Source organism: Sus scrofa, chromosome 4 (genome assembly GCF_000003025.6).
Source record: "Sus scrofa isolate TJ Tabasco breed Duroc chromosome 4, Sscrofa11.1, whole genome shotgun sequence".
NCBI lineage: Eukaryota > Metazoa > Chordata > Mammalia > Artiodactyla > Suidae > Sus > Sus scrofa.
Window position 1 is genome coordinate 22,299,158 of NC_010446.5, and position 26,833 is coordinate 22,325,990.

General features: G+C 38.7%; 1 long non-coding RNA gene across 1 annotated transcript in view; it reads left to right on the top strand.

The window, feature by feature from the left end:
* The window catches only part of LOC102157696, a 339,998-nt gene that overhangs the window by 37,258 nt on the left and 275,907 nt on the right, over positions 1-26,833 (top strand). The window contains exon 3 of the long non-coding RNA XR_002343146.1: positions 5,357-5,441. This is a non-coding gene — a long non-coding RNA (uncharacterized LOC102157696). The remainder of the gene's footprint in view (positions 1-5,356; positions 5,442-26,833) is intronic.

Consider the following 26,833-nt stretch of genomic DNA (forward strand, 5'->3'; position numbering starts at 1 on the left):
ACTGTGAACAATTGTATGCCAACAAATTTGATAACCTAGAAGAAATGGACAACTTCCTAGAGACTTAGAGCCTGCCAAAACTGAATCAAGAAGAAATAGATCAACTGAACAGACCGATCACTAGAAAAGAAATTGAATATGTAATAAAAACACTCCCTACAAATAAAAGTCCAGAACCAGATAGCTTCACAGGCAAATTTTACCAAACATACAAAGAGGAACTGATATCCATCCTCCTTAAACTTTTCCAAAAGGTTGAAGAAGAAGGAACACTCCCAAAGACATTCTATGAAGCCACCATCACCCTAATTCCAAAACTAGAAAAAGATACCACCAAAAAAGTAAACTATAGGCCAATATCTTTGAGGAATATAATAGCAAAAATTCTCAACAAAATTTTGGCCATTCGAATCCAGCAACATATAAAAGAGATCATACACCATGACCAGGTGGGATTCATCCCAGGTGCACAAGGATGGTTCAACATGCACAAATTAGTCAATGTCATATACCACATTAATAAAAGAAAAGTCAAAAAGCACGTGATTATCTCAGTAGATGCAGAAAAAGCATTTGACAAAGTCCAAAATCCATTCATGATAAAACCTCTTACCAAAGTGGATACAGAGGGAATGTGCCTTAATGTAATAAAACCCATTTATGACAAACCCACAGCAAATGTAATACTCAATGGCGAAAAGCTGAAAGCCTTCCTGCTAAAATCTGGAACAAGACAAGGATGCCCACTTTCATCACTATTATTCAACATAGTATTGAAAGTCCTATCCACAGCAGTCAGACAAACAAAAGAAATAAAAGGTATTCAAATAGGAAGAGAAGAGGTAAAACTATCACTATATGCAGATGACATGATACTATATATAGAAAACCCTAAGGACGCAACCCCAAAACTACTTGAACTGATCAACAATTCAGCAAAGTAGAAGGATATAAGATTAATATTCAGAAATCAGTCACATTTCTGTCTACTAATAATGAAATATTAGAAAAGGAATACAAACATACAGTACCTTTTAAAATTACACCCCCCAAAAATCAAATACCTGAGAATAAACCTGACCAAGGAGGTGAAAGACTTATAGGCTGAGAACTATAAAACATTAAGCAAGGAAATTAAAGAGGATTCAAAGAAATGGAAATATATTCCCTGCTCCTGGGTTGGAAAAATTAATCTTGTAAAAATGGCCATATTACCCAAAGCAGTCTACAGATTCAATGCAGTCCCTATCAAGTTACGCATGACATTTTTCACAGAACTAGGATAAACAGTCCAAACATTTTTATGGAACCACAAAAGACCCAGAATTGCCAAAGCAATCCTGAGGAACAAAAACCAAGCAGGAGGCATAACTCTCCCAGACTTCAGGCAATATTACAAAGCCACAGTCATCAAGACAGTGTGGTACTGGTAACAAAACAGTCATACAGACCAATGGAACCGAATAGAGAACTCAGAAATAAACCCAGTCACCTTCATATGTATTTTTGTTCCATTTTCAAATGTCTAATTTTCAAAACTTTCTTTTTAGTACCATTTTGATTTCCTAGTGTCTTGAGGCTTGCTTTCCTTTTCTTCTCCCCTTTGATGTGATTGAATTTAAGTTAATTGAGGGCAGAGACTCAGTGGCCACAGAGCACAAGTTAGTAGAGATGGGCAATAAAAGCATTTAACACACAAATATTTAGGGAGTTTTCTTAAAATTTGAGTGTAAGGCACCAGGTTAGATGCTGGGATACAGATTCAAATAAGCTATTGTTCCAGGTCTCTGCAAACCTAAACTCCAGTAAGGAGGTGAGCAACTAAATCAATGATTGTATAAGGGATGGCAAGAGCTATTCTAGAGAGCTTCAGAGGTTGGGAGTTAGGGAAGATTTCTTGGAAGAGGCAGCCTTTGTTGAATTTTGAAGGATGAATAGTGTATTAGAAGGGATAAGACCTGGTCTTAGGTTGTGTTAGTAGATGAAGAGATGAGGGGATGCAGATAAGAGAAATATTAGGGAGTTGGCTCTGCAAGACTTAAAACTGATGAAATGTGGGTAATGGAGAAGAAGGGGGTCAATCAAGGATGCCTCCTAAATGTCTGCCTTGGACTATTGGGTAGGAGGTGGTACCTACTTGGTAATGTTAGGGTTAATGGAAAAGGAATAAGTTTAGGAAAAAAGAGAGCGAATGATGATTCCAGGAACCGGCATTGCTCCTTTAGCTCCACTCCTTTCTAGTCAGTCTTCTTTCTGCTGGTAGAGGATTTAATTAGAAGAGATACAGTTTTGGACCCTGATGAAAACCTGTGGCCACATCTATTTACATAATCCTCTCCTGTTGCATCTTAGGGGGAAGGAGAGCAGGATTGAGAGGAGGATCATGGGAATGGAGGCCCCAGATCTCCTTCAAGGAAGGACTTTCTGCCACAGTCCTCACTCATGTGGAATGACTGAGCATAATGGGGATAAAAAAAATCGAGGCGTTTTTCACAATGCGTACCACTCTGATGGCCCTAGAGTGCTCTGCTAGGTTGGCTGAGGCTTTGTGGGATCTATCATGCACTTCGATTTCCTCCTCTGCTCCATCTTGTTGCCTCTCCTTCCATTCCTAAGTGTGATCTCTCAGATAAATCCTGTACCCCAAACTCCTTCTTAGTGTTTGCTTTTGGAGAAGCCAACTTGAGACACATTGCCATGGAGATTTTTCCAAGCTCTCAGCATTCCTGGGATTGTTCAAGCTGTCTTTCCCCGTGGAGTCCTAGAAGGAGAAGGGGTCAGGGAATGTATTCTAGAATATAGTGGAATAAGGGGTTGCAATTATGTCCTAATTGTTACTGATGAGGTGAAGTTGCTTTGGCTCAGGAAGAGATGAATCTGAGAAAACAAGTGAGCAGTTAATTTTATGATTGGATTAAAGGTACTTCCGATCTCCAGGAGGGCTTTAGTTTAAAACTAACAAATTGCAGCAATTGTCCTAAATGGGTGCTTCCTTCAAATAAAGAATATCAAAGAAACCATGGGAAAGTTTGAAGCAAGTTTAGTTGCTGTGAACCGGAACACTTTAATCTCTTATTAAATGAATGCAGCGTGATAATAATATAATGATACCTTGCATTTAGATTGCATATTTATTTTCCCCAAGACATTCCTAAAGCACTATAATGTAGTCTTTTTTTTCTCCTTACTGCTGAAATTTTCCTCAAATGGGGGAAGGAAGAATAGAGGTAATTGAATCTTTAATAGCTGATGTCCCATATTTGGATTCAACTGCTTCCCCAATTCAGCTGTATTAGAGCTATGAAATACTAATAGAAATGATTTTCCTTCCTGTCCTTTTGACAGTCTAGGGAAGGTTGTCAGAATAATAAATGGGATGGCTTATATGACTAGAGCAGTGAGGGGTTGTAGGGATAAGGAATCTCGCTACTGAAAAATCTACAAACAGAATAATCTACCCCTTGATTAGCAAAAATTGGTAGTGAGTCCTAAAGGCTCATAATCATCAAAAGGCTATCATTATTGATATCTGTGTATCTTAGTAGTGTGCTCAACAGATATTCTGCTAACATTTTATATATATATATATATATATAGTTTTATTTATTCCTCACAATATTTCTGGATCGTATTCTTTCCCTTATTTCATAGAATGAAGAACTCAGGCTCCATCTGAGTGGTTGAATAAGAGGTCCAAGGTCACAGCTGGTAAGAGACAGTGGCTGGGATTTGAATCCAGGAGACATTTCATTCCAAAGATGGAACTTCTAACCGCATTGCTTACTTCCTCCCTAATGTGGAACTCCCTTATGTGAAACTGCTGTACTGACTTTACAATTGGAACAATGGAGTGCGTGTGTTATCTGTGTGTATGTGTAGTGGGTTGGGGGTTAGAGAGGAGTCTACTGAAAGAGTACAGCTTGCTGAATATGCTTAAAACAAAACAGCTTCTTCAATAAAGCCCCAGGCTCTATTGAATATTCCATCTTCCCAAACTCCCCCTTCACGGAAATCTTTGGCTTTTCCAGTACAACGCAGGGAAGAAGATTTGACATCTTCAAGGATGACCTCAAAAAATAAAGGAATAACAAACAATAAATATTGCACAACTATGCTAATTCAAGCCCTAAAGGAAAGACAACAGGAAAAACCTAGAGTTTGCCAAATGGAAAAACAACTGAACTGGTAGAGACTGAAATGTTAATTCAGACTTCAAGATGATAAAAGACTTGTTATAAACAATGGGAATTGGAAAAAAAAAAAAGTTGTACTCAGCCAAATTCCTCAGATATGTGTAAGCAACTAACTCCCACTGAGATCAATGGATGATCAGTTTCGTCATTTTAACGAAGACTATTTGACTTTGCATGTTCACAGGGCTCTCTGTAGTAAAGTCCTTTTCTGGCGGTAGTGATGAAGCAACTCATAAAAAAATCAAATGCTTACACTGTAAGCAGGGCAAGAAGTAGGCTCAAAATGGAAAGCGCGTGTCTCAGTTTCTCTTGGGTTCAATACCTTGTCTCTTGGTCCCTCATGGGAGGAAGGGAAGCATATGTAAAATGGCTGACCCTATTTTTGGATTCCTGATAGGCCATTATTATTGTATGTTTGTTCAATATTGTTATCCTAGGAGCAATCTTCCCTAAATTGCTACCTTCTACATCTGATATTATTTTGAACAATGTACAATTAGCTGCATTTCTGCGTGAAGAACTTTTCTTCAAAGCAAACATGATAAACTTTGGTAGCATGGTACCCCTCCAAATAATGCTTGATTGAGGCTGCTTAATTTAGTAATTTATTTATCAGCTTAAATGATCCCAATCGTCTCTGCATGTGTCAACATCCATTTGTTTTGTGAATATATTGGGGTCAAAATCAGCTTCTCATTCACAAGCATATTTATCTGTACCCACAGATGCATCTGAGTATGCATTTGATAGCGCCTCATGCTAATCCATAAGGAACTTTTTTCTCTCTAATTAAATTGCTTTTATATTCTTACAGGGAGATATGTTAATTTGTATTGTTCTGATGTAATTAATTCTGTTTATTTTTGTTTCTCCAGCCAGATTTTGAACTCTTAAGGGTAGAGAACAAAGTTTCTATTTCTTTTCCCTATCCTGGTCCATCAATAAATGCTTTTAAAATTTTGCACCCTGCAGAAATATGTGCTAACTAAATTTTTGTTAGATGACTTGGTAGATTTGTATGTTCAGACAAATAGGTAAATAGCCTTAGAGGTATAGCCTAGTTCTAAGTAGGTTGAGTTTTAGAAACTAATAAACATGAAAATGCAGGTTTGAACCTTTGAAGGATATTGATTTTCAAGCAAAGTTCCTCATGTATTCTCCAGGATGGATAACTGGCTTCCGGCAGAGGAGTAGCTGTCAGAAGAAGCAAACTTAGCAGCGTGAATGGAGGAGGTGGGACCCATATTGGTGAGTCCATGGAATAGGTGTTTTCCTAAGATTCTTTCCTCTACACGTCTCATGGTTTTACTTCTGACATTTCAATAATGCAGTTTTCAATTATGTATTGCGTCCTCTGTTGGCTTTTCATCACCATCTTTTCCACTGTCATGTTATCATATTACTTTAAGTCTGTTGAAAGGGTGCCATTTTCGTAGAGTGTGCCTTGGCAAGAAAGTGTTTTTCTCTAACCCCGTCTCAGAGGTCTTGCTATGATTTTGTCTTTCCCCTGGAATTATGAAAAGTGCATTTTAATAGTGAAGTCATATGGTTTATAAGGCATAGCCACATACCTTCCATTCCTTGTCAGAGTAACCCACACCATCCTTCCACCTCCTTCCCATTCTAAGTGACTTCTGGGCAGGTCCACTGGAAACTAGTAGAGAAAAAAAACGTGGGTATAGCCAGCCTTTGCTGATTGATTATTTCATACTTGTGAAACAATTTTCTGTACCAATTATGTCTTTGCAGATGACAGAAGCCATTTAGTCTAATGACCATAATAATTAATTTTCATTATGAAGCAGATTGGTTAATGATGCTGAAGCCTAGATTTCATTATGGAACTAAAACATAAAACTCGCCCACACTCCCAGAACATAACTTTCAAGTTTGTTAAATCAGGGAGTAAACGCAATCATTACTTTTCTTATAAAGTCAGCTGAGGCAAAGTTAGGATGGAAGGGTGAAGGGCTGTCACAGAGGTTAGTTTTTTGCTTTTGTTTTTGCATCAGCTACGCTTCTCAAAAAGGGGTTCCTGACCTGTAGCGTCAGCATCAGTTGGGAACTTGTTAGAAATGCAGATTCATGGGCTTCACTCTCAAGCTACGGAGCCAGAAACTCTGGAAGTGGAGGCCCAGCCATCTGTTTTCACAAGCCCTCCAGGTGGTGCTGATGGGCTAAAGTGTGAGAACTGCTGGTTCAGAGAACAAAGGAAAGATGGCGACACTGGCTTTCTTATCTTTATAGTTTCTTACTTAAGGTATTGGCAGCTCTAGGTCTTTCCATATTTGGAAAAAACACCTGAAAGCAATATTTGATATGCTGGAGTGGATTATCTACCATTTGGGATGTTAGACAAACAAGCCAGAATTCAGGCAGAGATTTGTAATTTGGGAGTCAAGAGCTCCCCTAATCACCCAAACATCCAGTAGACGGGATTCAATAGATCTATGATCCAGTGGCATTGTAGGCCATGTTTAGTGTATTTATACACTTTTTGATCAAATATTTACAGAGCAACACTTTGGTTAAAGACTGGTTCTAGGTGCTGGCGTTGTAGCAGTGATCAGAAAGACAAAATCTTTGCCAACAACCTTCCAGAGCAGATAAGCACAGCAGCAAACTAATAAACAAGTCTCTAATGGCATGTGGGATTTCATGCTGTGAAGATAGATGAAAGGTGATAAGGGGATAGAGGATGACTGGGGTGTGAGGGGCTGCTATTTATATAATTGATCAAGGAAGCTCTCTAAGATGAGAAGACATTTCAACAGTGTAGGAGAAAGCAAACAGATATTTGGGGGAAGGCTATTTCAGGCAGAATAAACAAAATGCCATGCGACTGGTGTGTTGACAATGGAGTTTAAAGGAAAATAGGAGATTTGGCTAAGTATATTTTGATGAAACCTAAATATACTTGGCTGGGTCTACTATGCTGTACTCTTTCATACTGAATGTCTCTAGAGGATAGTTATCTGAAAAGACCTGTATCTATATATGCTTAATGGCAAGTTCTGTGGTTTAGGAGTTCCTGTTGCGGGGCAATGGATTAAGAACTGACTGTGGCAGCTCTGGTCTCTGTGGCGGTGTGGGCTTGATCCCTGGCCTGGTGCAGTGGCTTCAAGGATCCAGTGTTGCCACTACTGTGGCTTTGGTCACAGCTGTGAGTTGGATTTGATCCCTAGCCTGGGAGCTTCTATATGCTACAGGTGTGGCCATCAGGAAAAAAAATCTGTCTATGTGATGGCAGAGCTACTACATTATATCCCAGGCGGGGACTTGTGTTTGAACTAACCAGCTGAGGTTATTCTTTTGGCTGTGTGACTGACGCAGTCACTTCAAATGAAAGTCATGGTTATATAATTCTTGATGCTCTTCAGCTAGGGAAGAGGAAAGAGACAGAGCTTCCCTGTTTCAGCCATCATCCTTGGTGACATAACTTTTAAAGTGCCATTGATTGAGCACTTGCTATGTTCCAACACTTAGGTAAGTAAGCTACCCAGATTTTCTTTTAGAACTCATTTTTACTTTTGGTGGTGATCAGAATATACTAATATGTGCGCTCCACAAGGGCAGCGATTTTATCTCTCTTTTCACCCGTGAATTTACCCGGAGCGATGCTTGGTCATAGTAGATACACAGTAAGTGTTTGTCCAATGAAGGAATGTAGTAATTTCCTTAAGTCATAAAGCTAGCAAGTGACAAGTGACAAGACTGGGATTTGCATCCAATCTGTGTGATTCCAAAGCTCCAAGTACTGTTCTACATTATGAGTTAACCTGGAATGGAATGAGGAGAAAAAGATGGACATATGAAAGTTGAATATAAGAAGAGCAGTGTGAAAGAAGCAGCTCGTGTGAAGCTGTTAATAAAGAAAGCAAAAATAGCAAGCCTCATCTCCTCATGGCTGAACTTGCCTTAGACTTTCTGGGGCTAAACAGAAAACTGTAACAGTGTCAATCCTCTGGCCTCTAAAAGAGCAGACCGGAGAGGCTACCACTCACGGAATAATTAGTCAGCAATAGAATAAATTAAGTGGGATGGTGTCTCATTTCATCCTGTCTACTCTAGAGCTTGCTCTCTTTGGAATCCCAGACATGAAACTTGCAAATTACAAATTTCCATGTTGGAAACTAAAATGCTATCAGTATGAGAATGACCCTCATGCTAGTTTTAACTGGTTTCGGCTAATCCGAATTGCCATTTCTAAAGTGCTGAGGCACGCTGTTCAAATACAGTGTACTGCCTAGATGTGTGGAGAGGTCTCTCCACCCCCCCGCCCCCCCCCGCTTCTCCCCCTCTCCTTTTTCCCCCCTCCCCTCCCTTCCTCTTTTCTTTTTTTCCCCCTTTCCTTCTCCCTCCCTCTCCCCATCTGTCTTTCTCTCTTACTTTTAAAATTTGTTTTTCCACTTCCAAGTTTGGGATTGTAACCTTATAATGTTGATGAGGATTGTGTAGACGTAACTGTACCCACTTTACACATGAGAAAAACTAAGTCATTGCAGACATGATGTAATTTGTGAATCTTGTGGAAGCAATTTTGGAAAAATTGGAAAGAAACCCACATTGCACAACTTCAAATACCTTGTGCCTTTTGATATGTCTGCAGATCCCAAAGCAAAATCTCGGGTTCCACCAAGGATACTGATTTACAGTGTATGATGAATAAAGATGCATTTATTCAAGTAAAAGCAAAAGAAAATTAAGGTTAACTTGAAAGTTCTAAATGACTTACAGTTAAGCTTAGGTAGCTCATTTCACTGTTCATTTATATTATGGGACTGTTCCCACATATCGGGGTTTCAGGAGCCTTTCATAAAGATGGGGTTATATTAAAAAACATATTTTTGTAAGATGAGATAGGATTGGGTTCCACCAAGCATTAGGAGTGCCTACTTTTAGGTATCATTTCCTGCCCATTCTTGAGTAAGAATCATTAGTTTTTTTTTTTTTTTTCCAGTAGGTGGTACTGGCAATTTGTATAGTGTTTGTGAACCTGCTCTGATAGGAGAAAAAAAAAAAAAGACATGTTTAGGTTTTAGGGGGCTAAACAAGATTTTCAGACTCTGTGGTCAACCAGGACACTTTAGCTGGAAGCATCTCCTTGGGTTCTATGGTCTGCCTGCCAAGGCACAATTTCTAAATAGTTAAAGCATTATTGTTTGAAGAATTTGGGTTTTACAAAAGAAGAAGAAAAAAGGACAGAGCTCTTGTCACATTCCACTCTGTCCCCCCCCTCCCCTGCCAGAGTAATTATATTATCAGAGACTTCTGATGATATGATGGCCAGTACCAACTCATTTTCTGGGGAACGTGCTTTTAGATCATTGGATGACTTTTCTCAAAAGATGTTCTAGGAATGATCTCATTGCCTATCCATTCCAAAGGCAGTAGTATACATTTATGTGTAACTGGATCACCATGCTGTACAGTAGAAATTGACAGAACACTGTAAACCAGCTATAATGGAAAAAAATAAAAATCATGATATAAAAAGTTAAAAAATAAAGATGTTCTAGGAATGAAGCTGTGTTTAGGAGAAGAATAGCAGAACAAGCTCATTGCTTCTCACATCATAAACATTGTCATTTTCCTGATGCTAACAAGGCTGAGATTTTGTAAGCAGGTAGTTCTTGTTGAAGACAATGTCCCTGTATGTACAGTTTGGGGAGAAAAGCCTATTAAATAGCTGAGAGACTTAAAGTGGAGCACCAAAGGTGCAGAATGGTTATGTTTCAGACATGTTTTACTATGAATCATCTGGGTTGTCAAAGAACCCCATTAATTTATAGGAAGGTGGTAGCAACACTAATTCTCGTTAAAATACATGGTACCATTAACGCAAAGGGGAGTTAGCATCATCACAATCACCTATTTTCCTCCTCACCTTCCCCAAAACAGAACGAGAAATGACACATGACCTCAGACAGTCTGACTGTTGCCTGATTTGGAGGCATGGTTAGGCAAAGTAGTGAACATCTAAGCTGAGGACATCACTGTAGTTTGCAGCTCTTGCAGCCCAAGGTGCTGAACTGGAAGGGAGCCCTTTGCCATGAAGACTGTCACTCAAGTCTAGTTTAATGCCTGGGCATAAAACTCTAGGTGAGATAGGACTGCACAGAGCTGCTGGAGTTTTCATTAGTTACTCTTTAAACTTAGCCATATTATGTATTTTTCTTCTTTGCATTGATAGAGTTAAGCATTATTTGCTTAGTACTTATAAAAATTTTAGTTTGGGTCCAGACTAGGATAATACTCCTCTTTTGGTATCCTCATGCTGGTGGGTGGGCGGGCAGGGGACATCCTTTTTTTTGCCTATCAGGCAGCACTATTGTGAGTTATATTTATTGAGTGGAAACTTGGCAAGGCTAATATTTTTTCTTGGTAACAAGAAACTACCCTCAATTTTTTATATACAAGACTCCACAGCAACCAGGTGGAACATACATCATTAGCTCACTGAATAATGAATATATTTTAAACCATGACTTAAATCTGTTCATTTAGAGTATATTAGACCAAAGTAAAAGTTTAATGCAAACCCAGCTTTCTGCAGTAGAATTAACTAAATCAAAATGAGCCCCCCCACCCCTTTTTGGGTCAACTTTATTGAAACTCATTCAACTTTCCAAGAACTAAAAATTAGCTTCCTGTCTTGACTGTTTGGAATTACTTACTGTCATCTGTTTCAGATGTTAAAGGATGTGATTTAATATCAGCAATAAGGCCCTTCTTCCTCATTTGGCAGGTGTTAATTATTTAAACACTACTCATTTTAATTTGTTTCCAATCACTCTTTTTGAGTGATTTGCTTTATAGGTTTCATTATGTGCATTTCTTAAAAAATAAAATCAAAAGGAAGGCAAGCTGTAGCCCTCAAACTGCCCTGCACAATCTATTGATAGGTGGGGTGAGGCAAGGCTGTATTTCATGTATTATGATCTGCATGATCTCTGCTGATGGAATATAATATACAATACATCATTTTTATCTTCTTTATAATAAAAAGTTGCTCTAGGCACAAAGCCTCAGGTTCCTGCATGCTAATGATCCTGGCTGACTGGAGAAAGCCTTTGTATTTCCTGATCTGTCAATTAGGAATGAGCCACAGACAACCAGAGTGATTGAAAATATAGGAGGGATAAGTCTCCCAGTGAAATCACTTCTTCCTTGTATTTTAGGTATCATCCTCTTTGTCATTTTTGCTGCTTTGTTCCCTGCAGTTAAACTGGCTGCTGTTCCATGATGACTTTTGTTATAAAAAGCCCCATTCCTTGTGTTTCCCTCAGTAAGATGCTTGTCAGAGCTTCCTCTGCTCAGATGGCATGGCCCTGTGTGTGCCTATGTGGAAAATCAGCTCTGCGCTGGGCAGAAATGCTGGTGTCAGTTAAGCCAAGCACTATTCTAAGTGCTTGATAGAAAATTTTTTAGAAGACTAACATCTAAATTTGAAAAGCAGAGGGATAAGGAGAAAGAGAAAACGCTTTCACAACCCCTCTGGGAAAGAAGAAGCTGACAACCTCAGGTTTTGTTCAGTTGTACACAGCAAAGTAATTTCATCTCAGTGTGAAATGGAAAAGGTGGGTGTTTGTTTAGATTGAGGCCATTCGGTAATGATTTTAACACTCATTGGAATCTCTTAGGCAAAGTATTCCAGCGACAAAGTCTGTAATGAACACTTATCCTCGCAATTAAAGTTTCAGTCCCAATGAAAATGTTACCTGATATCCTCCTCTTATTTTCAGTGTTTCAGTCTTTGCTCTGTTTTTACCTTCATGATTGGTGGCCTCGTTCATCACTTTTCCAGTGAAAATTATTCTTCCTTTGGCAGCCAGCAATGAAACCAAACAGGCTGATCTCCTAGCTTTAAGAATCAGGTTCATCAAACTCACTGGCACTTTAGATTTGAAGTTGGATTGAATTTCTGGTTGAAATTGCTTCATTTTCTTGACTGAGTGGAAGAGGGAGTCATTATTTCTTTGTAAATAAAATGTTAATAAACAAAAGCCTTAAATGTTTCAGAAGTGACTCAGTTATCTAACTTAACTGTTATTCTGCTAGCTGTTTTCCAAATCTCCAAGATCACTTTCCCATTACAGTGATAGAAGGATGCCTGTGGTTGGGGTGGTGGCAAAAAGTAAGTAATGTAAAGTGTCCTTTGTAATGAAAAGCATAGTAGCCTTGCTTGTCATTCTTTCCCACATGCCCACAGAGCCTGTGAAGACAATATGTGTGGCTTCATTGGAAATCATCACACGATTTGGGGGGTGGGGGTGGGCAGAGGGCCATATCCATGAGGAAAAAGATGAGAGCTAAGGTCTTTGAAAACATTTCAGTGATTATTCTTTTGCTTGTTCATTTCTCCAACAAATGTTAACTGAATGACATGGGGTAGGGATAGGATATGTGTTTAAATGAGATGGGTCACAATCCAGTGGCTCAGAGAAACCTGTGAACAAATATTATTCAGTGTGTCACTATTTTCACAGTGTGTCCCTTGAACCATTTTCAGTGTTTCTGATGAGATAAGCAGAGAGACATGCTAAAATTCTGGGGAGCTGGAGAACGCTTCCCTGGGGAGGTGGTATTTGAGTTGGGTTTTGAGATAATGAGTAGGCGTTCATCATTTAGAAATGGTGATGGGTTGGGGATCCTGGGGATGGAGGCCATGCCAGGCGAGGAGGAGGAGGGAGCTTGGATGGCACTGATGAAAATGTCCAGGAGGGCTCAGAGGGGGCAAGAGTGTGCTAAGACCTTAATGTCTTTCTCCCAAAGTGAGTGATCCTCCCAGAGGGAGGGAAGCAGGGAAGGACCAACCTTAGAGGTGAGTTTTAGAAGATCACTCTGATGACCCAAAGGAGGACATGTTCATCAGAAGGGAGAGAATGCAGGAGAGGCTGTGGAAGAGAATTAGAGGAAATTGGGTGAGGCCATAGTTCTGACTGAAGCTAAGGCATGGGAAGCAGGCGTTAAGTCAAAAAATGTGAAGAATCCGAATTGTCTCTTACTTGCAAGCTAACAAGTTCATGTGCCATAGTTTCACATACAAATCCAGACAGAAAGCAGAAGACCCAGGAATAGAGATAGATACTTTATTACAACAAAAACAGTAGCCAAAGCAGCAACCTACATGAGTTCTCCATGCCCTGAACCCTGTAGGGTGACTAGACCAGGGTTGGGTGTTACCTGTGTGTGTGTAATGGGGAGGAGCCTGCATTTTAGTACACTCAGAACTTTTATAGGGTCACTGGCATATCTTCTCATTTCCCCTCCCGAGAGGGAGAGATTACTCATTTCCAGGAAAGAGAGGAAAGGCAGCTCTAGGTTTATACCCTGGAATGTAAATAAATGTCTCTGGAGAGATGCATCTCGAAGTCTCTCCAGGGGGCTATGCTATCCCTAAACTATCAGCTATTTAAACACGTCCTTGGCTCCGGGGATCCACTGTGTGTGAACATGGGAAACCCGTGGCGGATTGTTTCCCATCATGGAGATGGAGAGGAAGGGCTGATCAATGAGATTTATGAAGGAGAATTGTCAAAAACTGAAACTAAACTAAACCCTGGAAGCTGATGAGATGGGGCAGACAGAGGTTGGGGAGTGAGGCTGAGAGGGAGGCTTAGGTGTGACTGAGGTTTTGGAGCGAGTAGATCTAGTGGTAGCTGGGTGGTAAGAGAAGAGGATTTTTTTTTTTTTTTGGTAGCGATGGTGGTGGAGCAGGGATACAGATACAAGGCACAAGCCAAATGTTTAGAGATTAGTTTATTTAAATTGACTATACCTGAAAATGCTATGGGGTTCTCTGAGAAGTGAGTACTTTTTTTTTGCATCATTTGCTATTACACACATAGTAGGACAGAAAAATACAAACAGTAGGCAAAAGGAGCCAAAGTTCCACATCTTATGTGGACTCAGATTTTTGGGGGGAGGCAGGGAGAGTGGCTGTGGTGTCTTAGAGGCAGGAGGAACTAAGAGTTATGTATTACTTAACTCTTATTTTGGGAAATGGGCTTCACTTGAACTTGCCTAGAATAGAGTTCCTGAAACACTTTCCATCTTCCAAATTGCCACAGAGCAATGACTTCTACGGAGTAGACCCTTGACAGGCTCTAGACAGGTGAGAAGAAAAACGACAGAGGGTGGGAATCGCCCAATTCTTTAAAAGCTTCTTATGAGCTGCTGTAATGGCAGAGGCTAGAATCCTGGAATGCATTTTTCATTTTTATGGAGTGGGTACAGCAAAGAGGAAAGAGCACTGGACCAGGAGTTAAAAGGTCAGGGTGACAGATTCAGGGTGACAGATATGGAGGGCTAAGAAACTGCTAGGCTACCTGAACCCTTTAATCATCTTTCAAATGGGTAAAAGGCTCCCTTCTCTGCAGTGTCTTGGTGATCATGTGAGACTGTTTCATAAACTATGACTCTCTTGTAGTTGTAAATTATTACCATAATTACAGCCATTGCCATTGCATTTGAACCTGAATTCCACATACCTTCAATGAAGGTACTTAATGTTTATTGAATTTTTGAAGTAGAAGGCGTTAATGCTAATTTTTTTTCCCTCTTTTCTCGTCTTTCCTTTTTCCAAGTTTCTGAGATAGGTAACCATGGCTTTTTATGTGGCTTCCTCTATTACATATGGAGAGTTATAGAAAGCTTATACCTAAGTCAATATAAGGCAAATAGAAAATTGCATCATAATTAGATAAGAAAGTCTTATCGTTCCTTCACTAGATTTAAAATATAAGAGCTTCTTAGGGAAAAATTAGAGCTTTTTTTTTTTTTTTTCCTGGTTGAGATTTACTTTTAAGGAGAAGCCTTCTTTTTCTTTGGCATCTATGGTATTTTAAATACAGTTTTATTACCCATGATATCAAATAACTGTATATTATCCAAAAGGTATTCTGTCCGGATTGTTATTAAAATGTCAATTATGGTTGCATCACTCTAGGGCTTGGTATTTAATCTGAGAAAATAAACTAAGTATGTACCCTCCTCCTGCATTACAGGGCTTTGAGTCCTACCTTCCTTTCTGGTGTATAACTATTGCCTGCTAAATACTTGAGACTCTACTTGATTCTAAGGTAATATATCAAATCCCTGTTATAACATGTCTTCAAAAGTTCACATGCTTTTCCTCTTTAGTCAGTTTAAAACATTACAAGCTACCTTTTATCTTTAATTATTGCTCTTTTATATACTCATTGCATAGGGCAGTGCTGGGTGAGTTTATAATTTTGTTACTGCTTGACCTTCTGAATCTGTGCGTTTTATTTCAGACTTGAGCACCTAGTGAAGGTGGGAGATTGAGAAAAGTTCAGTTTGGCTTCCTAGGTATTCCCAGGTATAAGATATGATATCTAAGAGCTCCATTCTGTTGTCTAGAGATTCCAAGAATGGGAAAAGGTTGATGAGAGGTGACAGAATACTTTTCTGAGAAGTAAGGAGACACATAATGTTAGCATGCAATGGATCAAAGTGATCCTTTAATCCAGAGCCACAAAGAAATCAATTAACTGGACTCATGAAAGCAGCTTTTTATCAGGAGCAGAGTTGGGTGAGATCATCTTCCAAGTTGAATCTTATATATCATCTTTGCTCCCAAGGTTGTGGGGGTTGGGGGGTGGGGTGGGGTGGGTGGAGCCCAGGAGCAGAAGGAATGTAGACTTAGGGAAGAGGTGTTAATGGAATTTAGCTCAGATTTCATTTCATGGAAAAGAGATCAGTGTGTGCTATGATCTCCTAAATGTGACCAGATTGCTTAAGAACAAGTGAAGATTTACAAACTCCTTGGGTTATTTCCTCTGCATTGCAGTAGCTTTTTGTACAGTTCTTCCAGTTTATGGCAGGGTGGAATAATCAGTGATTTTGTACTGTTGTCTTTCACACCTGTTAAGAGTTAATTCATTGCAGCTCTTTTCTTTGTAAAATACTTTCCAAATAATTTAGATACTGGCTGCCTTGGACATTACAAACAAATTCTTTACACTTGAGACTTAAAACAACAACTTGACTAGTTGCTAGAGTTGTGAGAATAATCACCTGTGTTCAAAACACCTGGAATCCTCATCAGTCCTTGGGAAACACTGCCGCCATTGTCCTTCTGGTGATTTGAGCTAATTGTAGAGTTACTGTGCAATAACCCTTTATTTGAGACCAATAAATTCATAACGTCATTAGAAAGTATGGTGCTTACCCACTGGACTTTTGCATATGCTCAATAATGTCTGCATTTAAAAAAGAGAGAAATGGAAACTCTCTTCTAATAGAAGAAAACATCCATTTACACTTAAGGGCTTCGGCTGCAATATTTCTTGAGCAAGGTCATATAGTATGTGTGTTCGTGTGTGTACATGTGTGCACATGTGTGTATGGGTGTGAGTGAGCATGTAGTTCTATAGAGAGAAGAACAGAACTTGGAAGGTCTGGAACCTGGTGGTGTAGATAAGCATGGGGGTGTATTTGGTTGTAGTGAGGACAGCTTGTCTCCAGCTCATTTCAACATAATAGGTGGGAGACAGCACAGCTGAGTTTCCCCAAATGGCTAGTGCTGTAGCCTCTTTTTCAACATCCCTGGATTGATCGATCATTAAGATGTCTAATGTTTTTAAAAAGAGACAGCCTACTGACAAGCAGAATGGGTATTAAAAAAAAAAAATCTCAGCAGAGAAAGAAGCCAAACAGACTGAAGGAAAATGATTTAAAGTATTGTTTTGGAGAACATTTCTACCTTTTGCTAATCCTTTAATTCTGCTACATCGAGTGATTTCATTGGTGGGCATATCTCATTTCCTTGATAAAGCTTCTCCTGTCTCCTTGATGGGCTCTCTTCTGTTTCTCATGCCTCTCTTATCTGTACCTCTCACTCATCAATGCATCACATCTTGTTTTGGTTTGATTTTTGCTCATCATTGAAATTTTTTGTTGCCGTTTGTCTTTACTGGAAAGACGCTCACAATCTAGTTGGGGGTAAGACTCTTGTGTTTGCTTAGTGTATCAGCTTACACAGGGTAGGTGCTAACAAATATGTTGACTGCGTTGCTGGAGAATAACTTCAGTAGAGTTAAAGAAGCAATTTTGCTCCTTTCCACAGTAGTAAACAGCCATTAGTTTGTTATTGTAAGGTTGCCTAAGGCCAGGTTTTCAGACTAAAAGTGAGCGTGGGCCATCTATCAAGGAAACAGAATTATTTAGCACAATAAACATTTGGGTGTACACTTGGCCTAGAGGAAATTTTTTTGTCTATCTGTATAGCCCAAATTCTTCAAATAATGACTTATTCCTTATTCCCTGTGTTTATGTTCCTGGTTATCAGGAAATCTAAGTCTAATCTAAAAAGGCAGAAAATGTACTCTAAATGTAGGCTAATGGTGGGTAAAATGCAAGGATAATTTTGAGAGTGTCTCTTAGAAAAATATCAATAAACATTCCAACATGAGTCCAGGACTCCAGGGCTCAGATCTTGGGGTGAAGGCTTGTACTCAGCTCTATAAATGATTAATATTACAGGTCATTCTAAACATTAATGTCTTGTGTGCAGGAATGCTTCTGCTCACAAGGTCTGAAAAAATAGGAAGAGCATTATCATCCAGTGTGCCTCATGACCCTAGGGATTTTCAACGATTCTTAATCAGTCAGTTTCATGTTCTTAGGCTAATTCCATTTCCTATTTTGAAGACTGAAAGAAAAACATCAGCACTTAAAAAATCAGTTTAGGATTCTTGCATTTATCTTAGAAAATGTGATTATTAGTGTATATTTTAGAAGTGCTTTTAAATTTGGAGGATTTCCCCCTCCTTTTTTATTCATGAAAGCTGCACCCAGTAAGCCTTCTCCCCTTTCTTCCAGATTCTTCCCTCTTGCTATTTCAGTCCCTCAGGCAAGCCTTTCATCCTTTTATATGCCACAAAATAGAGGCCTGCAGCTTTTTGTGTGTGTCAGAGGAAGGGATCCAGACTTCTTGAATATGGCAGCACCCGTTGGTCAATGCATCTCACTCCTTTCCGTAACCATCAGCCATCCCCCTAAAGTCCCTTGGCACCTCCTTCCTTGAAACCAAGGCCCAAGGAGGTCAGACAGCCTCTCTTGCTTTGCCAAGCATCACTCAGCCTCAGCTGAAGTAATGTTTACATATATGATCATTCCATGCCATTTAAAATATGTAATGGATACTGTGAAAACAATAGGCATATTCACGCGGCAATGCTGTGCACAAATGGGAGAAATATCCAATACTCATATCAGAGCCTAATAGGTATAATTTTGCTCATGATAGAGTAATACGCAGCAGCTTTACCCTGACTGCTGAGTACAACAAAGAAGTGGTTGTCAACCTTTTCAGAATCAGATGTTAATGATATTTCGTGTCTTTGTTGAGTCTGTGGAAAGCAGCTACTGCACCTAGAAGGGAAATGACTTCCATACCGACCGCCCTCAGCCAAAGTCATTGGGACTGGGAAAGCTGGACTGAGTCCATATTTACATTTCAGAGAGAGGTGTGAAAGAAGATTTCAAGACAGAATTGACTGAGCTGCCTCCCACTTGCCTTCCCCTATGTTCCATCTTATCAAGGCTATGAGGGGTCTTATTATTTCCAGCATATAGAAGACGAAAATGTAATGTAAACAAAGGGCCAAAGTGTTTTGGCAAAGGAGGGGCGTTTTTCTGCATTTCATGTATTTTTGGAAACCTCTGAAATCCCAAAGTCATACATTTTCCAAGGTTTGGAGGAGCGTTCATCTCAGCAGTGCCTAAACTCAGCAACTTGGAGAGCAGGACTTTGCTGCATCTTTTGCAACAAGCAGCTAACTATGTGGTCTTTTTCCCCTAGCTGGTTGTTAGGAGCTGCAGCCATCAAGGAGTTTGCTTTTCATGTCTTCCTAAATGCTCCTTTTGCATCATTGCAGTGTTTCTTCAACAAATTCTATTTTCATGTGTTTTAAGAAAAAGTTTTAATTCTAATTTCAAGTCTAACGAAAAATGAGGCCCTCTCAGGACTCTGTTCCAGCAGCTGGGAATTTGGCCACTCTCTTTGACCAGATACATATCATTTTAATTTAAATATTTATGCACTCTACAACTAGCTATAAAGATTCTGACAGATCCAGCTCTGAGGGTCAGAATCACATCATTCATAGGAAAACACAAGCCCTACTAACAATTTTAAAAGCGGAAACTCTACCACAATTACTTTTTCACGCCAAGCTCATATTGAAATCCTACTTTCACAATGATTGTGATATGTCTTTCAATAAAGACCTTCTGATGGTTGTCCAAATTAAAATCGTGGGATACTTCCCACCATCATGTGCGCCCACTTATGAAGACTATGTCAGCTCATCTCTGTAACTGTGAAAATTTTATTATATAAATTAAATCACCAGCAGCATGTCTGCCAATATGGAACATCTTATGTTTATATATGTACTCATGTCAGCATTCCATGGAAGTTCTGAAATACTTTATAGACATGATTGTGATTGTACAATGTGTCGACTGAGACATTTTCCAGATTTGGTCAATTAACGGAACTTTGGCAAAACCTAATTCAGTCATTTCAGTCATTTTGAAGTCTGTTTCTGATTGCCATGGCTTAGAGTGTTGGTTGCTCCTCTCAGTGTTGTTTGTGGACCAGCAGCACTGGCAACACTTGAAGCTTGTGCAGTGCAGAATCTTGAGCCCCAGATAAAACCTACTGCATCAAGTGCAATATTTCTGGCCTGCCAACTACATAAATGCAAAGGACCTAGTGGATCTGAAATAGGTATTCAGGTCATTTTGAGGTTAGATTAGCTTTGAAAATATGTATGCATTTTTGTGTGATTAGGAGGGAACTATTACATGATTAAATAATGTAGTAACATCAAGTTATGTGATTTCCCAAAAATCCTGCTTTATTTTTTAAGAATATGCTTTTGGCAGAATCTGACTCATTAATATATCATTTTATGAATTCCTAATGGTGACTCTTGAAAAGAATATGCACACAGTTTGTACATTTACAATCAAGTATTTCAATGCTTTAAATGTAATAATTAAGTATTACTGGAATCTATAATAAACAACTACAATAATAGCAGTAGGTAATATTTATACAACACTTTGTATGAGGTGGGTGCTTTTTGCAGCAGATAACATATATGAATACATTGAACTTTCTGACAATCCTATGTGATATTTTATTATTATGCCCACATTACAGATCAGAAAATTGAGGCATCAAGAGATGGTGACTTGCCCAAGTTCACATAGCTAGAAAGTAGAACAGCTGGGATTGTTCTGATTGCCCTTGATAAATGCTAGGTAGTGATTAAGCAATGACGTCAAGCTGGGGTGGTCTTTTAGAGGCCAGTAAGTACACTGTTTTGTTTTACATATGAGGGCAATGAGGTTCAGAAAAGCCATGGAGATGGCTTAATATTTCAGATAAATTTATGGTAGTTGGATATATATCTTAGCCCCCATCGAGTTTATACACTTGAACTTTATAACCTCTCTGGGAAATAGGCAGGTACCCTGATGTCACACCAATGACAGCCCCCCTGTGCCTCATTGCTTCAAGGGAAGAGGTTGTCCTAAGTACAGGTGGTAACGCTCACACCTTAGATGCTCCTCATGAGGCAGAATCACTCCCTCTCTTTTTCATGTCACAGGTCGACCCTGTCAGATGTATACTGTTGCACTAATCACTCTGATATGTGTTATTTGTTGACATGACTGCTTTGCACCAAGGCATGAGAGCTCAGGCCATATTTCATGCTTCTTTATGACTCTGATAATTACCATGGACTATGTCACACAGTAAGACCTGAGTAAATCTTTGTTGTGTGGACAAGTGACTACTCCTCACTATAGTTTCAAGTATGCAGTTCAGATGGGTGTGAGGCCCAGGTGGCTCGGGCAGGAATGGAAGGAGCTAAGTCCAACATGATGTTCTCAATCAGGAGTTGTTTTTGGCTGGGAGTTTCAGTATTTTCTAAATGTTTTTGGAGATTTTTTTTTTTTTTTTGGGGGGGGGTCCCCAAAGGGTTGGTGCATATGTCCTCATAGACCATTCTGTCAGCTGTAGTTGTCACTTGGCTCCTGCTTATTATTTTACCTCCTGCACTAACTTGTACTTATCCACAGCCAAGCCCCTGTGTGAAGTGTCATGGACATGCAGACTGTAAAATTTATTAGAAGCCAGGAAAAGTCATCTGAAGAAGAATGAGAGTCTTGCCCTATCAGATTTACTTTCTAAAAATTAAACTATTTTGAGATGATTCACATGTATTTCTAGGAAATAATCCAACGAGGTCTTGTATATCCTTCCCCTGCTTTGCCTCGGGGGCAACATCTTGCAAAATAACCAAGATATTGATATTGATAGTGATGCAGTCAAGACATAGAGCGTTTCCTCACACCCACACCAATATCTCCTCTGTTGCCCTTTTATAGCCACATCCATCCCCTTCAGCCCCCACCATTTTCTGAACTCCTAGCAACCATTAATCTGTTGTCCATTTCTGTATTTTTTTTCATATCATGAATGATGCATAAATGGAACCACTTAGTATGTAACCTTTTGAGACTGGCCTTTTTCTCTCATGACACTTCTCAAGAAATACGTCTAGGTTGTTGGGTGTGTTGATATTTTGTTCCTTTTTATTGCCAGATAATATTCCATGGCATGAATGTACTCTAGTTAAACTGTTCACTATTGAAGAATATCTGGGTTGTTTCTAATTGTTGGCTGTTACAGATAAGGCTGCTGTGAAATTTGTGTATAGGTTTTTTTATGGATATGATTTTCATTTGGGGGAGGTAAGTGTTAAGCAGAGTGGGTCATACTATAGTTACATGTTTATTCTTGAAGGAACTATTTTTCAGAGTAAATTTTTCACTGGGTATAGGATTCCGGGGGTGATGGTTATTTTACTTCATCAGTGGAAACCTTTTTGGTGACTTCCTTTTGGTCTCCATGACTTCTGAGAAGAAATTTGGTGTTCTTAGATTGCCCTCCCCCACCTCAATTTTTGGTAAGGTATTTCTCTCTTTTCACTTTTAAGATTTATTCTTTGTTTTTAGTTTTCATAAATTTGACTATGCTGTGTCTTTATGTGAATTTATTGGGATTTATCCTGTTTAAGACTCACTTAGCTTTTTGAATCTGTAGATTTGTGTCTTTTGCCATATTTGGGAGTTTTCAACCATTATTTCTTTGAGTTCCCTTTAGCTCCACCCTCTTCCTCCTTTTCTTCTGAGTCTCTGATGACATAAATGTTATATCTTTTGTTATAGTCCCACAATTCCTTCAGACTCTTAATTTTTTTAGTCTGTTTTCTCTCTTTTTTTCAGATTTGGTAATTTCTGTTCTCTTTCAGTTCACTGATTATTACCTTTATCTCTTCCATTCTACTCTTGAGTTAATCTATTCTGTTTTTGATTTTGGTTCTTACATCTTTCAATTCTTAAATTTTCATTAAGTTCTTACTTATATCAGCTGTTTCTCTGCTAAGACTTTCTAGTTTTTAAATATGTTTCAGGTGTACAAGTAAAACTCCTTTTATTGGGCTTTGCTTTACTGTGCTCTGCAAATATTATGTTTTTTACAAATTGAAGGTTTGTGGCAACCCTATGTCCAACAAATCTATCACTGCTGTTTTTCCAACATTTTCTCACTTTGTGTTTCTAGGTCAAATTTTTGTAAATCTCACAGGATTTCAACATTTTTATTATTATTATATTTGTTATGGTGATCTGTGATCAGTGATTTTGATGTTACTACTATGACTCACTGAAGGTTTGAGTGATACCTTTTTTTAGCAATAAAGTCTTTTTAATTTAAGGTATATACCTTTCTGAAAAGACAATCTATGCAACTTAATAGACTATAGTATAGTATAAACAGAACCTTTATATGCACTGGGAAACCAAAAAAATCATGTGACTCACTATTGCAGTTGTCTGGAGCTGAATCCACAGTATCTCCAAGGTATGCCTGTGTTCATAATTGTGTACTGAAGCATTTTTATGACGATTCCTTTAAAAATCATTTCCAGATAATTCTAACACCCATGTTATCCAAGTGTTGGCATCTATTTATTGTCTTTTTTCATTCCCTTTGAGATATTCCTGATTATTAATATGATGTGTGATCCTTGGTTGAAACGTTGACATTTTGGGTATTCTAAGACTCTGAATTCTTATTTAAACCTTCTATTTTAACTGGCTTATTTTGACTCTGCTTAGCGAGGAAAGAGGTGCTACCTCTTTCTGCTATATGAAGGTAGAAGTCCGAGTTCTCCACTGACTTCCATTGAGATGTGATCAAGGCGGGGAGACTCCTGGGTATTACTGAAAAGGTTGGGGAGTTCCTGCTGCACTCTAGACCTTCATGGTAGCTCCCTGGCTGGCAGAGCTAAGAGTGCTTTGTGATTGCTTGCCACGTGGTTTCCACTGACACCACAGGGCAGGGGGCAGGCAGTAGCCTCATCACCACTGGGTGGTGGTGAAGATCCTGATTCTACTAGTCGTCATGTGACTCCACTCCACTGGGGAAGGGTCAGGGTGCCTCCTTACTCTCAGGTTGGTGTGGAAAGTGAGACTCTCTGCTAGGCCTTTGCTGGCTTATGTGGGGATGTGACCAGTTTGGTTTTGTTTTTATGGTAGTGGTTGGTAAAAGTAGAGCAATTACTGTCTAAAAGTTATATATATATATATATATATATTTTTTTTTTTTTTCCTAGGTGGGCCCTTTTTCCTCCTTTAGCTAGAGAGAGAATTAGCTTTATTGGGGCTTCCTTTTTTTCTTAATTTTTAATTTGTCTACACTTGTTGGTATTTCTGGATTGTGGGCTTCTTAAGTTCCAAGTCTGGATATATGAGCCAAAAAGAAAGCATAGGGAGCTTACCACCATGTAATTCCAAAGTCCCTAGCCGCTCTGCCCACTTCTCTCTTTCACTCTTTTCTTATGTTATTTTTATGTATAATGTTCTATTGTTATTATTTATATTTGTGGGAAGATTAGGGAAAAATATGCCTACATCCACAATTTAGCAAATTGTTCACTGATTTCTGGTGAACAGGCTTTTGGCCCATCAGTGTTTGTTGAGTTGCCCTAGAATTGTTATATCAATAGATATGAATATCTATTAGGGAAAACTGGGTGGAAAAATTCATAAGCAGAATGGAGCTGTGTTCTGATAGCCTTTGAGTAATTATTCTTGAGTGACCATAGAAAACTATAAAAGCCTGGTAAGACTACTTAATATTTTTATGACAATGCCTTGCTATAAAATACTTTCTTTCTTAGATGGATCCTTGGGAATAAGAAGGGCTCACATAATTAACTAATGCTGAGTTACTAAAGCAAACTGAGTTGCTGAGGTTTCCCTTCAAGAGTAACCAAACAATTGGTGATGTTGATTTTTCATTTTCAAGGGCTGCTACCACCTCATTTCCTGTCTGTAGTATTTATTAAGGAATCTTAGATTTTTCACTGCAACTCACCCTTCCTTGAATCATATCACACCAGAGATTGCAAAGCACTGACCCATTAACTACATTCAGTGCACTATTTGGTGTGTTTTATACCATGGAATGTTAAAATTTTTTGAGGAAAAATTTAACTCAATGGGTTCTACACAGTCATAGGGGTTTTGTCTTATTCTGAAAACAGTTGAGTAATCTAGAGATGATTGTTCCGTATCCCCTTGGCCAAATGTAGTTTGGAATTGAGGTCTGGCTGATTCCAGCCAGTCTCATTGCTGCTACCAGTTGGTTCTTAAGTGAATGCATTAATGTGAATACTTTTGAAAGAATACCTTTGAGGTAGGTACATTCTTATACCTGTGTTAATATTTGATGAGATATACCGAAGTATACTGAAAGATGTTTTCTCATTTAAAGTAACTATATTACCTATGTTTCAAGGCTTTTAGTGCAAGAACTGGAAGCAGTTTATTATTTGGAACTTATAACTATTTAAATATTGTCTTATCATTCTTAGTGCATTTTAAATTTTAGCCACATGCTGAAATTTAGCAATGTATGTAAAATAAGCTATATTTCATTAAATGAGATTGTAGATTTGACTCATATTACAGAAGAAATTAACATCTGTTGGCCAGTATATGGTAAGCACTGTGCTAAGTGATTGTCAGAATCATCTCCCATTATGTCCGTAAATAGCCTAGTTTTCACATTGAGTGAAAATCCAATGTGAAGCAATTTGTCCAAAATCCACACAGAAAACTGAGAGAGCTAGTGGCCCTTCAAATCTGTCTACTTTAGAAACTTGTAAATTTCCTTAAAATCTTATCTTCTCTATTTCTTTTAATACCCCCCTCTATTTTAGCTTGTTTACAGTATTTTCCTTTATTGGTGCTACATGCCAGTTATTCTTTCCCATGAACTGTCTTTTGTGAGTCAAGACTGTTTTTCTTAGAAGGCAAAGTGTATAGTAAAAGTTGAGGATATTTTCTGACAGTTCTTAACATTACTTTTCTTTTTTTCTACCACTGTTCTCCCCAAAGCTCCCTATACATTTCATTCCTTAAAATCCTGTGAGTTCGAACACTTCTGTTCTCTCTGTCATCACTGCAGTGTCTCAGAAAAGAATCTCATTCCATATGCTTTCAGGCGCTCAAGGAACCAAAACATGAAAACCTGGAATTTGTCATTACCCATTTGGCCTCTGGTCCATCAAATCCAGTAGCTTGCCTCCAGGAGAGATCAGTCCTTGACTCCTCAAAAGAATCTCTTCTATTATATATTTAGTTAATTGGAAAAGGCTGTTTTTTTAGGTAAAAGATCCTGCTTCATTTGGAGAGCAACCAAGTCTGCCATATGGGAAGGAAAATAATCTAGTGAGTTGCAAAATAAGAAATCATGGTCCATGTGTTCCCTCGGATGGCTTTCTGTGGGCTATGAGGATCTATCTCTTTGAGTTTCAGTTTGTAGCTCTTTAAATGGGGATATCCTTGGCTCTATTACTAAGATTTGAGGATGTAACAAATATGCATAGGATAATGAAATCTCTTTGCCAGGAGAAGGAGCTCTTTTGGAGTATTCCCTTTTCCTGACCACCAAGGAATGTTAAATCTGACACTGATCTGACACTCTTCACAAAGTTAGGAATTTTTGCCTCTTCTCATTCCATGCACTGGTCTATTTGTGAAAGTATGTTGAGCATTTTAAAGTCTTGGATAATGGCCTCGCTGCAGAAATAAACTGGCCAACAAAGGCCATTACTTCTTATATTTGTTCTACTATTCCTGTGGACTTGTCTTAGATTAAATAATTCACTTGAGCACAAAACATACTGCAAAGAAATATGGCAGAGCCAATGACAGAGTAAGAATGAAGGTATCAGTCAAACTGGGAGTAAGAATTCTATTTATCTATGCATTTTTGTGGCAACTCTTTTTCTAAAGAACAAAACACATATATATTCTCTACCTAACACTGAAGCCTGTAGAAAAAGAAGAGGATCTGAAAGAATCTCTGGTATCAGACCAAGTGACCAAGTGAACTATTTAATAGGTATTATGTGTTGTCAAGAAATCTTTAAAAAAAAATTTCTTTCTGGAAACTCTAGGAATCATACACTATTGTAGTTGTCATTCAAATACTGAAACTGTGTAGGTGCTTCAAAGTG